The following is a 12,854-nucleotide window of genomic DNA, read 5'->3' on the forward strand; positions in this document are numbered from 1 at the left end:
GAGAGTAGGTGATAATCTGATGGGTTGAGGCAGGGAGTTCCAGAGGATGGGTGACATCCTGGAGAAGTCCTGGAGGCGGGCATGGGAGGAGGAGACCAGGGAACTAGAGAGAAGGAGGTCTTGTGAGGAGCGGAGTGTGCGTGCTGGGCGGTACTTGGATATTAGCATGTGGCTCCGTCATCACTCTGCTGCGGCTCCCTGCCGTTGCAGATATATGTCACATCCGCAAATGTGCGACACCCCACCCGACACCCCTCCAAACACCCCACCCGACACCCCTCCCAACACCCCACCCGACACCCTGCAGCTTACAATCCCATGTGAAGATGAAGGTGTTTTACAGCCCTGATGTGCAAAGTTCAGGAGCAAAAAAATCATATTAACCAGGTAAAATAAATATTTTAATTGGCTATTATTTTGCAAACATATATTTTACATCGTTCAGTGAAATAGTCCTTTTTTATTCAGGTTGACAGCCGACTGCACGCGCCACTACACGTTGGCACACAGATTTAAAAGTAACCTTCAACCCAGCGGTTTTTTTTTCGGAGTACAAAATGTTTTTGTTGCATGGAGAAATAAAAATTTGTTTTTCTCTATAGCAGTTCATCGATTTCAAAAATGCAACACACTAGTTTTTTATATATAGCATAAAGGTAAAAAACAATATCTGCAGTGTTATCTTCATTTTAGATGTCGTAAGGGTTTTGTGGCTCCCAGTGTTTTTTGTTTTTTTTGGGGGAAATGGGTCCAAATGGCTCTTTGAGTGTTTAAGGTTGCTGACCCCTGCTCTAGAGGAACCCTTGAAATAATTTTCTGGTTCCAGGGAACTCCTGCAAAAAACAAATCCTTAGGAGTCAGTGGGAAGAATGTCCCTCTTCTAGACAACTAAAAAGATAATTGGTGTCACGCCACTGAAGTTACCAAGTGGCGTTGGCCCTGGAACTATGTAGACACCATCAAACTGGAAGTCAAATCAGCCACAGCTCAAGGAACCCCTAACAACTGCTGGAGGAACCGTAGAGTTCCATGGAACCCTGGCTGAAAATGGTTGGACTACAGGAAGCAATAATCCCCCCCAATTCCAAACTGCATACAGCCATTTCAGGCTTTTGGTCATCATCAGTGCAGTGTATGGAACTCATGACTTCTATGGAGTAAGGCTTGGTACCCAAAGACGAGACAGTATAACTGTACAGAGTATGGTGATAAGGGAGCAAAGCAAACAAACAGCCTTCCAACCGAATCCATACATAGCACAGTAAAGTCTTCCTAGAACAGAAGATATTCACATATCTCACGCCATCACACATCTCAAAAATAGGAAAGTTATTCCTCATTTCAGAAGATTAATGCCAAACTACATGCAGCTCTTTCAGGCTTTTTTGCTATCATCAGTGCCCTGGATATAAACCAAGGCTTCTATGGAGTAGGACTCAATGAGACATTATAATGATACAGATATGGTGAGAAGGGACTACAGCAGCCTTTCTCAAAGTGTTTACCCTAGAGAAACCCTTTAAATAATTTTCAGGTCTCGGGGGAATCACTGCTAAAACCAATTCCTCAGGAGTCAATAGGAAGAATGCCCCCTTAAGGACAGCTAAAAAATAATTGGTGTCATGCCCAGGGGCGGACTGACAACTCATGGGGCCCCCGGGCAATAGGGGATCATGGGGCCCCTGTGTCCTTGTCCAAACTCAAAAAAGCCTATGAAAAAGGTACCAGGGGCAACTCATGGGGCCCCCTACTGACCCCAGGCCCTCGGGCACTGCCCGAGTTTCCAAATGGTCATGCCGCTAAATAACCAAGTGGCATTGGCCCTGGAATTATGTAATGTGAAGTCAGTCAAGCCACAGCTCAAGGAACCGGTAGCAACCTCTGGAGAAACCCTAGAGTTCAATAGATCCCTGGTTGAGAATGGTTGGCTTCAGGAAGCAAAAATCCCACCAATTCTAAACTCCATACAGCTGCTTCAGGCTTTTTGGCCATCATCAGTGCAATGTATGGAAACCATGACTTCTATGGAGTAAGGCTTGGGACCTAACGACAAGACAGTATATACGCATAGGCTATGGTGAAGAGGGACCAAAGAAATCAAAAAAGCCCTCCAACCGAATCAATACACAACACACTAAAGTCCTCCTAGAACCTGTCTCATTGCATCACATATCCCACAAATAAGAGAATTATTCATTAATTCCAAACTGTATGCAGCTCTTTCAGACGTTTTTGGTTATCATCAGTGAAATGAATGGCTTCTATGGAGTAGGGCTTGGGACCCAATGAGACAAAAATAACCATACAGGTTACCAAGTGGTTTGTATCCGCTCACCTCTATCTGTTGACACCCACCATATCGGCCTCAGGCCCGCAGATGGGCAAGCCGAACCTGGAATACATGGTGGTGGTGATGTTGGGGGGGGGAAAGGGGCTACATTACCGGGGGTTGGAAAAGCAAACGGGCAGCAGCGCAGAGACCCGACTGCTTCCACCTGACAGGGAAGGGGCTGCCTGTCAGCTTTAGACACAATCCTGCTGGTTGCAGCCACTAGATTGCGGTCTGCGTTTTTTTTTCCCAAGTTGCTAGGCAGCTTAAAGCGCATCAAAAACACAGCGGGTAAAAACGCGAATATGTGAACCTGTCCCATAGGAAATCATGATAAATGGACTACTGTGCAATTCCGCAAAACGCAGTGGAAAACGCTTAGGTGTGAAACTAGGGTAAGGCCACGATCCTTTGTCAAGAATGCACACAAAATTGCATGCTTTCCCAACACATGCTGCCCTTTAGCAGACGCTTGGTTGTGCCATTCATTTTTAGCGGTCCCCCCATGCATCTGCAAATGCGTGTATATCAGGGCGCCAAACCGCATGGTGTCATAGCAGCATGTGTTTCAGTGTGGCATGTTTTTGGAAAAGAATCAGGGAGTTCTTTTCTGCATGCAGGAATATGGGGGTAAAAAAAAATGCACGGAAACGCATCTGTGCTTGGTTGCACCTGCAGGTGAGAGCCCAGCCTAGGGCGTAACAGGACCTCGTGTTCTCATTTTCATTTTTTTTTTTTTTTGCATTTTGGAGCATTTCCGCTCATTGCACATACGGCAGCCCATTCACCTGAATAGGCTACCCTACAAGGCCCCAAAGAGGCTCTAAAACCTTTTTTGGAACGGAGCCAGTGGGTTCCTGAGGCAGGTGCGGGGGGTGCGGTCCGCACCAGGTGACACTGACCGCACGGGGTGACACCGGACCCGCTTCACAAAAAGGTAAGTTGTAAAGCAAGCCGTCGATCCCCGCAGGATGGATCCGATGCATTGCGGGGATCGTCGGCTTTCTTTACAACTTACTTTTTCTTGGAGAGGGTCCGGTGTCACCCCGTATAGGTTGCATGCCGACGATCCTCGTCGGCATGCAACCTATACGGGGTGACACCGGACCCGCTCCAAGAAAAGGTAAATTGCAAAGAAAGATGACGATCCCCGCAGGATGCATCGGATCTGCGGATTGAGCATAATGGATTGGAGTCTGATCCATTATGCTCAATCCGCAAATCCGATCCATTCTGCGGGGATCATCGGAGGGAGTGTCACCAAGTGTTACCGCACCGGGTGACACCAACCCTAGGGACGCCTCAGGTTTTTTTTTCACTGTGCATTTTGGCACACTTGTAGCACGTTCGCCATTTCCAAAATGCACATTTTCTGTGGGCTTTGTTATGCATTCTAGAAATGCCAAGTGTGAATGGTTCCTAAGAGTTGGGTTTTCCTATAGTAGACCTCCTATCCGAGTCTAGATCCAGGTTCTTCTTCTGAAAATACAAAAGATCCCTTGAAAAGGGTCAATGGGGAGAACACAGAACAAATATTGACCGCTGTTTTAAGAAATGTCAACGTTAAATATGTACCTGTCTACAGAGGCTGCCGGCCAACCGACAGCAAACACACAGAGCTGTGAGGACGAGACGTCTCAATCCAACATCCAGAGTCCTGGGGAGAACATACAACTCCAACCACCAAATCCTCATCCCACCCCATCCTCATAGACAGCCAGGTCCTGTCTAGTAATAATGGACACACTCCTCTCCACAAAAAGGAGAAGCAGATTTAAGGGGACTGCATCAGGGTAAATAAATGTAAGCGCCATTGCTGGCAACGTTTCGATGGTGCCGGGTCCAGGGTGATCATCCTGTTTTTTTGGCTTTGTTACCTAATTTATTTATTTATTACAGGTGTAACGGAATTGACCCAGACTGCGCTTGGGTACTTCCGTTAGACTACTGCTTCCCCATCCGAACACCGACAACAGACACCACAGCAGACCATACAAGACTAGACAACACCAGTCTTTAAGTAATCCAGAAGGTAGACTAGTTTATTTGAACACAGATACAAGATATATACACTCAGTGGACAATCCCCCCTCCCTGCATAATGACACAGGGAGGGGCAATCTACATTTAGTAACAAGAGACACACAGGTATTCAAACATCACACCAGCAGACAGTACTATCCGGAGGGAGGGCTGCTGGAGACACCCCCCACCAAGCCAATACACATAAACACATACATCCCATAAGAATTTGCTCCCAAGCCTGACATGCAATAGAACAATAAGATGCAACCACATGACACCAAACAATGCACAACCCCCACCCCACCTATCTCCTAGACATGTCTACACAATATTAGGAAAGATCATCCTGTACCCCTAACAGGCACAGGGTGACTTACACATAAGAGGGATATGGGGAGCTGAGACAGGGGTCTCCCCACCTCTCCAAAGTTAGCTGGGTTCCATGGGCCCCCCACCCAAAGTGACTCCCATCACAACAGGTACTTATATAGCGCCATCAATTTATGCAGCACTTTACACATATATATATATATATATATATAGTACATTCACATCAGTCCCTAACCCTCAAGGTCCCTAACTTACATTCATACATACACATACTAGGGCCAATTAAGACAGGATCCAATTAACCTACCGACATGTCTTTGGAGTGTGGGAGAAAACTGGAGGAAAGCCACAGAGACACAGGGAGAATATGCAAACTCCAGGCAGGTGGTGCCGTGGTTGGGATTCGAACCAACGACCCTAATACTGCCAGGTGGAAGTGCTAATCATTTAGCCACTGTGCTACCTAAATGAGTCAGTGTCCCTAAGGCCTGGTTCACAGCCAGGGCCTTCTCAATAGCATCATGGGCCGCTGGGAAAATGAATGCACTGGGGCCCTTCCAGCCACCCCCAATTTTTACACCTACTCTCATTGCAAAGGGGCAGGATACGGGGGGGGGGGGGGGTGGAACCAAGTGAAGGTGCTCAGAGGTGGGTAAGGGGGTGGAACCAAGTGAAGGTGCTCGGAGGTGGGTAAGGGGGTGGAACCAAGTGAAGGTGCTCAGAGGTGGGTAGGGGGTGGAACCAAGTGAAGGTGCTCAGAGGTGGGTAGGGGGTGGAACCAAGTGAAGGTGCTCGGCACTGGGTAGGGGGTGGAACCAAGTGAAGGTGCTCGGCACTGGGTAGGGGGTGGAACCAAGAGAAGGTGCTCGGAGGTGGGTAGGGGGTGGAACCAAGTGAAGGTGTTTGGAGGTGGGTAGGGGGTGAAACCAAGTGAAGGTGCTCGGGGGTGGAACCAAGTGAAGGTGCTCGGAGGTGGGTAGGGGATGGAACCAAGTGAAGGTGCATGGAGGTGAGTAGGAGGTGGAACCAAGTGAAGGTGCTCGGAGCTGGGTAGGAGGTGGAACCAAGTGAAGGTGCTCGGAGGTGGGTAGGAGGTGGAACCAAGTGAAGGTGCTCAGAGGTGGGTAGGGGGTGGAACCAATGACTGTGCTCAGAGGTGGGTAGGGGGTGGAGACTAGAAGTGACTCAAAAGGATGGGGGGGGGGGTTCCTGCACCTAGTTTTTCAGAAAAAAAGCCCTGGTTAAAGGAGATCTCTGGTCACATCACACACTTTCATTTTATAACAACATTGTAATAATATATTTGTCAATCCAATAATAGCTTACTTTTATGCTGTGAATTCTGCCTGTCTGCTGGCCGTCTCTTTCAACAACGTTCTTTGCAGCTTCTCTTTTTCTAAGGACTACATATCCCATGGTACCTTGCAAGCAGTGAATCTTGTACTGACTCCGCCCACTGAAATTCTTCCACTCACCACCTCTGCAGTTCAGAAGGCGGGCTCTGTGAAATGTGCGACACAGCAGTGCCAACACACAGGGCATAGTGACTACGGGTCACAGAAATCAAAGTGGTTTAGATTAACCACTTGCCAACCACGCTATAGCTGAATGACGGCTACAGCGCGGTTGTCGAGTCCTAGGAGGGTGTTTTATGATGTCCTCCCAGAATGTGCAAAAAAAAACAAAAAACCGCAGTAAAATATGCATGAGAAAAATCACACTAAAAATGCTGGAAAATGCTACGCTCCAGGCTGGGTGTTTTCTGGCACTTTTTTTTCACATGTAATAATCAGTACTTTTGCTAGAAATATACTTAAAACCCCCAAACATTATATATATTTTTTAAAGCAGAGGCCCTAGAGAATAAATTGTTGGGCTTTGCAATTTTTTATGTCACACAGTATTTGCAATAATATACTTTTTGGAATTTTAATGCAAACCCCCTCCCCCCAAATTTTTTGTAAAATATAAAAGATGATGTTATGCCGAATAAATAGATACCAAACATGTCACGCTTTAAAATTGCACAAGCCATGCAACAGCGAGAAACGGCGTAAACTTTACTATCCATAGGCGATGCTTTAAAAGCCTTTACAGGTTACCACTTTAGATTTACAGAAGAGGTCCGGTGCTGGAATTACTGCTGATCTGACATTTGCGGCAATACCTCACATTTGCGTTCGCCTTTGAGCGAGCACAGGAGGGTGGGGTGCTTTAAATATTTAAAAAAAAAATGTTTTAATTTGTACACAGTTGCTTTAATTCTTTATTTTTTTTTTTATTTTAGTATTTAGTCTGTTCAAATGTTATAGAGTTCACAAACTATGGGATATATCTGGAAATTGATCAATCCTGAAGTACTGACAGCCAATCTAATTTCTTGAGGTCCAAGAATGTCAGAACAGTACAGATATCCCCCAAATGTCAGAACAGTACAGATATCCCCCAAATGTCAGAACAGTACAGATATCCCCCAAATGTCAGGACAATAGAGATATCCCCCAAATGTCAGAACGGTACAGATATCCCCCAAATGTCAGGACGGTACAGATATCCCCCAAATGTCAGAACAGTACAGATATCCCCCAAATGTCAGGACGGTACAGATATCCCCCAAATGTCAGAACGGTACAGATATCACCCAAATGTCAGGACAGTACAGATACCCCCCAAATGTCAGGACAGTACAGATATCCCCCAAATGTCAGGACAGTACAGATATCCCCCAAATGTCAGAACAGTACAGATATCCCCCAAATGTCAGGACAGTACAGATATCCCCCAAATGTCAGGACAGTACAGATATCCCCCAAATGTCAGAACGGTACAGATATCCCCCAAATGTCAGGACGGTACAGATATCCCCCAAATGTCAGGACAGTACAGATATCCCCCAAATGTCAGGACAGTACAGATATCCCCCAAATGTCAGAACAGTACAGAAATCCCCCAAATGACCCCTTTTTGCAGAGTAAACAGTCCGACGTACTTCATAAGAGGCATGGCGAGTTTTTTTGAAGGTGTAATTTTTTTGTCATAATTTTTCCGGAAAATGAAGAAATTAAAAAAATTATTTTCACTATTTTACATATTGTCACCAGTGCAGTACAGCGTCATCATATAACTGGCATGGCGGTGATCAGGGACACTGACTGGTGACAGTATGAAAAAAAATGATAATTTTTTTTATTTTTTTATTATTTTAAATTTTTTATTACATTATTTTCTCTTTTTTTAAGATTTTGTTTTTCATATTTCACTATGACCAAAGTAGTATAATGTTACCATAGTATTTTTTTTTTTTTACACAATTTGCTTATAGCAAAGAATTACTTTTAAATAAGCAAGCATTTATCTGAATGACATTGATTCATTCAGGGTTTTTTTTTCTTAGCTGTGATTTGGCCACGGCTAATCACATGATGCAGTTGGGCTGTGATTGGCCCAGCTTGTGCATGTGATTGCTGTGACCATTCACAGCTAGGCACATTAGTATACAATAGATGGTATGAAAGGAAGCCATCCATTGTCTACAACTATCATGTGACCTGCTGTGATTGGTCACAGCAGGTCACATGGTACTGGCAATGGGGCCGGTACACAGATCTGTCATCGGCCGTGCCTGAGGTACACGGCCGGTGACAGATCGTGCCGCAGCGTAGCCCTGCGGGCATGCGCAATGCGCGTTTCTGAAAGGACACCATATGGTCCACCCGGAGGGACGAGCTGTTCGCCCGGCCGCCATCTGGCTATAGGCTGAGAGGCAACTGGTTAATAAAGGAGGTGTGTTACCGTACAGATCGCCAAGTGAAAAAAAGCCTAAAAAAAAAGAAAACGAATGCAGCCACCACATTGAATAATTGGTAAGCTGCAATATATGACGTTTTGGGATTTAATACCGCTATAAGTGTGAATGGGCCCAGACCTCTTACTGCTGGCCGAACACATACAGAGGCTGGCTTTATTTTATGCTGCTACATACAGTATATGAACATAGGCGTGCGCACAGGGTGTGCCGGATGTACCCGGGCACACCCTAATCACCCTGTGCGCATTAGCATTATCACTCTGTGTGCCAGTGGGTGGGATGGGAAATATCTTCCTTGTACCAGATCTGCCATAAGAGAAGTGTTTAGGGACTTATCTTTCACTTTGCCGACAGGGAGATCAATGTGCCGGGGCCATATATATGTAGACACACGCATGTATGTTTAAGCTTTGGGGTGCACACCTATGTACACTATATTGCCAAAAAATATTGGTCCCCCTCCAAATCATGTGATTCAGATGTTCCAATCCCCTCCATGGACACAGGTGTATACAATCAAGCCCCTAGGCATGCAGACGGCTTCTACAAACATTGGTGAAAGAATGGGTCGCTCTCAGGAGCTCAGTGACTCCAAGCGTGGTCCCGTGATAGGTGGTCACCTGTGCAATAAGTCCATCCGTGACATTTCCTGGCTACTAAATATTCCATGCTCAACTGTTAGTGGGATTATAACAAAGTGGAAGCAACTGGGAACAACAGCCACTCAGCCACCAAGTGGTAGGCCACGTCACATGACAGAGCGGGGTCAGCGCATGCTGAAGCGCACAGTGCGCAGAAGTCACCAACTGTCTGCAGAGTCAATAGCTAAAGACCTCCAAACTTGGTGTGGCCTTCAGATGAGCCCAACAACAGTGCGTAGAGAGCTCCATGGAATGGGTTTCCATGGCCGAGCAGCTGCATCCAAGCCTTACATCACCAAGTGCAATGCAAAGCGTCAGATGCCATGGTGTAAAGCACGCCGCCACTGGACTCTAGAGTATTGGAGACGTGTTCTCTGGAGGGACCAATCACACTTCTCTGTCTGGCAATCTGATGGATGTGTCTGGGTTTGACGGTTGCCAGGAGAACGGTACTTGCCTGACTGCATTGTGCCAAGTGTAAAGTTTGGTGGAGGGGAGATCATGGTGTGGAGTTGTTTTTCAGGGGTTGGGCTTGGCCCCCTAGTTCCAGTGAAGGGAACTCTTAAGGCGTCAGCATGCCAGGACATTTTGGACAATTTCATGCTACCAACTTTGTGGGAAGAGTTTGGGGATGGCCCCTTCCTGTTCCAACATGACTGCACACCAGTGCACAAAGCAAGGTCCATAAAGACATGGAGGAGCCAGTTTGGGGTGGAGGAACTTGACTGTCCTGCACAGAGTCCTGACCTCAACCCCATAGAACACCTTTGGGATGAATTAGAGCGAAGACTGTGAGCCAGGCCTCCTCCCCCGACATCAGTGCCTGACCTGACAAATGTGCTTCTGGAAGAATGGTCCAACCTTCCCATAGACACCCTCCTAAACCTTGTGGACGGCCTTCCCAGAAGAGTTGAAGCTGTTATAGCTGCAAAGGGCGGGACCAACTCAACATTGAACCCTACGGACTAAGACTGGGGGGCCATTAAAGTTCATGTGCATGGAAAGGCCGGCACCCAATACTTGGGACCAGGGGCAGACTGACAACTCATGGGGCCCGGGCAATAGGAGATCATGGGGCCCCTGTGTCCTTGCCCAAACTCAAAAAAGCCTATGAAAAACGTACCAGGGACATGTCATGGGGCCCACTACTGACCCCGGCCCTCAATATTGGATCATGGGGCCCCTGTGTCCTTGCCCAAACTAAAAAAAGCCTATGAAAAAGGTACCAGGGGCATCTCATGGGGCCCCCTATTGGCAGTGCCCGAGTTTCCAAATGGTCAGTCCGCCCCTGCTTGGGACAATATAGTGTATATGCATTTATGTTTTGTGCTGGGAGCATGCTCAATTGCATGAATTTAGTATCACTTCAAATAAAGTTGATAAAAAAAAGGAAAAAAAAAAACAAGCAATACGATTAACCGCCTCCCGCCCGCCATATAAGGTAATGACGGGCGCAAGGCGGTTCTCTCATTCTGGGAGGACGTCAGATAATGTCTTCCCACTCTAACCACGCATGCGCGATTCCGGGAGCGCGCAGCACGGCGATCGGACACAGCGAATCACTGATCAATGGAAAGAGCCGAAGACGTCGGCTCGGTCATGTGATCAGCTGTGTCCAATCATAGCTGATCGCATGTAAATAGGGAAATGCCGGTTATCAGCATTTCTCTCCTCACGAGCTGTCACGCTGACAGAGGAGAGGAGAGCCGGTAATCGGCATTCCTCTGAGGGGACATGTGCACTGATCATCAGGGCACTGATGATCAGTGTGCCCTGATGATCAGTGTAGCCCCATCAATGCCACCTGTCAGTGCTCATCTGAGCTGCCTTTCAGTGTCATCAATCAGTGCCAGTCAGTGCCACCTAACAGTGCCATATATGAGTGCTGCCTTTCAGTGCCAATCAGTGATGCCTGTCAATGCCCATCAGTGCCACCTACCAGTACCTCCTCATCAGTGCCACCTATCAGTGCCCATCACTGCAGCCTCATTAGCACACATCAGTGAAGGAGAAAAATCACTTATTTACAAAATTTTAAAACAAAAACTAAGAAAAAAAAATTGTTTTTCAAAATTTTCAGTTGTTTTTGGTTTGTTTACCAAGAAATAAAAACCCCCCAGTGGTGATTAAATACCACCAAAAGAAAGCTCTGTCTCAAAAAAATGATAAAAATGTCATATGGGTACAGTGTTGCATGACCGTGCAATTGTCAATCAAAGCGCAACAGCGCTAAAAGCTCAAAATGGGCCTGGGAAGGAAGGGGGTATAAGTACCCTGTAGGCGAGGGGTTAAATACACTGCCCCCTCCAGGGGCCAACACTGCACGGGTGTGCTGCATTGTACCATGCAGGTTAGTGTGGATCTGGCAGCTGCACTAGGCTGCCCTATCAATGCGCGGTCATGCACACGAAGCATAGCGACGCATGTGCACCAGTGCATCGCACAGATGTGAACCCCGCCTCATAGATCCCCCCAATATTTGCAATCTGCAGAAAGCTAAACCAAAATATTTAGCGTACAGATTTGTACTTTTGACCAATCACATTGCTCCTTCATCCACTCAGGTATATTCTAGGGACACTTACTTCCTTCCAGCACTGAAATGTTACAATGTGTTTCCTCTGCTTCCTGCCGAACCTTCACTTTCTGGCTGTCAGGAATCCCTGTAAAGATCCCTCTGATTGGTAGCTTGTATCTCAGCTCTGATTGGCTCAGGATTTCTTGTACTTAGACCCAGCCAGGCAGGCTGAAGTCAGCCTCTACTATGGGATGTCTGAGCTTTGACATTTTTTCTTTTTTAACCATTTGTCTACCTACCAGGGCATTTTTTTTCATTTCTTGCAAACATGTTAAAGTGCACATTTTAGGCCTAAAGATTAGTTCATGTTCTGAAACGAGAGATCCTGGAGAATAAAATGGTGGTAGTTGCAGGTTTGTTTATGTCACATGATAGTTGTACGTTTATCAAACTCATAATAATATACTAAAGTTATTTTAATGCACACAAACATAAAGGGGTTGTTTTACAAAAGACTATGTACTGTGTAGGTGCAATGGCAGTCTGCAAGTACAGTTGCTCAAAGTGTTCCTAAACCTCAGACCCTGCATTCACTATATCTGGTCTCCCCGGACCCTGCATTCACTATATCTGGTCTCCCCGGACCCTGCATTCACTATATCTGGTCTCCCTGGACCCTGCATTCACTATATCCGCTCTCCCAAGACCCTGCATTCACTATATCCAGTCTCCCCGGACCCTGCATTCACTATTTCCTCTCTCCCCGTACCCTGCATTCACTATATTTGGTCTCCCAAGACCCTGCATTCACTATATCCAGTCTCCCCGGACCCTGCATTCACTATTTCCGTTCTCCCAGGACCCTGCATTCACTATATCTGCTCTCCCCGGACCCTGCATTCACTATATCCGGTCTCCCCGGACCCTGCATTCACTATATCTGGTCTCCCCGTATCCTGCATTCACTATATCTGGTCTCCCTGGACCCTGCATTCACTATATCCGGTCTCCCCGGACCCTGCATTCACTATATCCGGTCTCCCCGGACCCTGCATTCACTATATCCGGTTTCCCCGGACCCTGCATTCACTATATCCGGTCTCCCCGGACCCTGCATTCACTATATCTGGACTCCCCGGACCCTGCATTCACTATATCCGGTCTCCCCGGACCCCGCATTCACTATATCCGGTCTCCCCGGAC

The 12,854-nt window shown here is 46.8% G+C and overlaps 1 protein-coding gene across 6 annotated transcripts in view; it reads right to left on the minus strand.

Annotated features, from left to right (window-relative positions):
- The window catches only part of FGGY (FGGY carbohydrate kinase domain containing), a 401,559-nt gene that overhangs the window by 373,184 nt on the left and 15,521 nt on the right, over positions 1-12,854 (minus strand). The window contains exon 1 of one of the 6 annotated variants that reach the window (XM_089659584.1): positions 11,719-11,782. The exons of the other annotated variants lie outside the window; for them this stretch is intronic. The gene's annotated coding sequence lies outside the window, so the exon portion shown is untranslated. Of the gene's footprint in view, positions 1-11,718; positions 11,783-12,854 lie in introns of those variants that run through there. 6 annotated transcript variants of the gene reach the window in all.

Source organism: Staurois parvus, unplaced genomic scaffold (genome assembly GCF_062004578.1).
Source record: "Staurois parvus isolate SC_StPar_1 unplaced genomic scaffold, SC_StPar_1.0 ptg001167l, whole genome shotgun sequence".
NCBI classification, from domain to species: Eukaryota; Metazoa; Chordata; class Amphibia; order Anura; family Ranidae; genus Staurois; species Staurois parvus.